Here is a 1,533-nt window from a genome sequence, read left to right as displayed (position 1 = left end):
GAATGATCCATCTGACTCCATGTTCTCAGAAGGCTAATTTATTACTTTATAATACTATAATTTAAATTTTTAATTTATATTATTTAATATTTATATTATTATATTTAAATTAATTTATATTATAATTTATAATTCATATTTATTATTTTATAATACTATATTATATTAAAGAATACTAAACTATACTAAAGAATACAGAAAGGATACTTACAGAAGGATAAAAAGATAATAATGAAACTCGTGACTCTCTCCAGAGTCCTGACACAGCTTGGCCCTGATTGGCCAAAGAGTGAAAACAACTCACAGCAGAATCCAATGGAACAATCACCTGTGGGTAAACAATCTCCAAACACATTCCACATGAGCACAACACAGGAGAAGCAAATGAGATAAGAATTGTTTTCCTTTTTCTCTGAGGCTTCTCAGCTTCCCTGGAGAAAACTCGTGGGCGAAGGGATGTTTCAGGGAATGTGCATGCCACACCCCACCTCACGGAGCAATGGATCTGTGTTTTACCTCATCTTGGCTTTTCCTCCTGCAGGAGCCCTTCTTGCTGGATTGGCACCGCAGTTTCCAGCTCCAGCGTTCCCACCACCCCCAGCTGACCCTGCAGGGCCAGGCCCGGGGCAGGGGGCTGAGGGTGGCACAGAGCAGGTTTTTCCTGCTCTTCCTGCCCAGCCAGAGCCTGGCGTGACCTCCCAGGGCAGTGAGTGCTCTGCCGTGCATAATTCAGGGCCGGGATAAACCGGGAGGTGCCAGCCCACATCCAGACCCTAAATTTAGACAGAGGAGAAAGTCCATGAGTGTGTGACAGCAGCAGCCTCGGGGGCACAGGGCTGGGGACACATGTCCCCTGTGCCCTTGAGGAAGAGGAGGGTGTCACACTTCTTGCTCCAGAGGTAAAGTTCCGGGGTTTGGCCCCTGATCAGCAGCTGGCACAAACCAATGAAGGATTATCTGAGCCTCTGTGGGCTCCCAAAATCTGCTGGCAGGACACAGCCCTGCAACAGGAGAGGTCAGCACCCGAAAATTGCGCTCTGGTCTCAGCTGCTCTCAGGTTTCTCCTTTCCGGAGGCGCTGAGCGGGCACATCCCGCCCCGGGCACGGGTCTGGCAGCGCCCCGCGACACACAGGGCTGGCTTTGGTACAGCCCTGGTGCGGCTCAGGGGGTCTGGCAGCTCCTTCTCCTCCTGGCTGGGTGTCAGAGCCCTGTGACATCCGCAGCGGGTGTCCTTCAGTCCCTGTCCCCTCGGAAGGACACGGCAGCCCGGCCGGTGTTCGTCCCCTCGCTCCTGCTGTCCTTGCAGGCACATGAGCTGGCTGGCACGCCAGGAGCAGGAATCCTTCCATGCACCCTGGAGGGGCCAGCCCCGCCCCCGCCGCTGTCCCTTGGTCCCTTTGATGGTGCCACCAGATGGCAGTGCCGGAGTGAGGCACCGCCGGACACCGGGACGGTCACCGGGCTCTGTCCCTGCCCCGCCGGGAGCGCCCGGGCACGGCCGCCAGCAGCGAGAGGGTCCCAGCGGGGTCCCC

General features: G+C 54.2%; 1 protein-coding gene across 1 annotated transcript in view; it reads right to left on the bottom strand.

Moving 5' to 3' along the window:
* SERINC2 (serine incorporator 2) overlaps positions 1–635 on the bottom strand; it is a 17,427-nt gene extending 16,792 nt beyond the window's left edge. The window contains exon 1 of the mRNA XM_031061873.1: positions 517–635. The gene's annotated coding sequence lies outside the window, so the exon portion shown is untranslated. The remainder of the gene's footprint in view (positions 1–516) is intronic.
* Between the last annotated feature and the right edge of the window lie 898 nt (positions 636–1,533).

The sequence above is a fragment of the Geospiza fortis genome, unplaced genomic scaffold (assembly GCF_000277835.1).
Source record: "Geospiza fortis unplaced genomic scaffold, GeoFor_1.0 scaffold32, whole genome shotgun sequence".
NCBI lineage: Eukaryota > Metazoa > Chordata > Aves > Passeriformes > Thraupidae > Geospiza > Geospiza fortis.
This window is presented reverse-complemented; position numbering and strand designations above follow the sequence as displayed.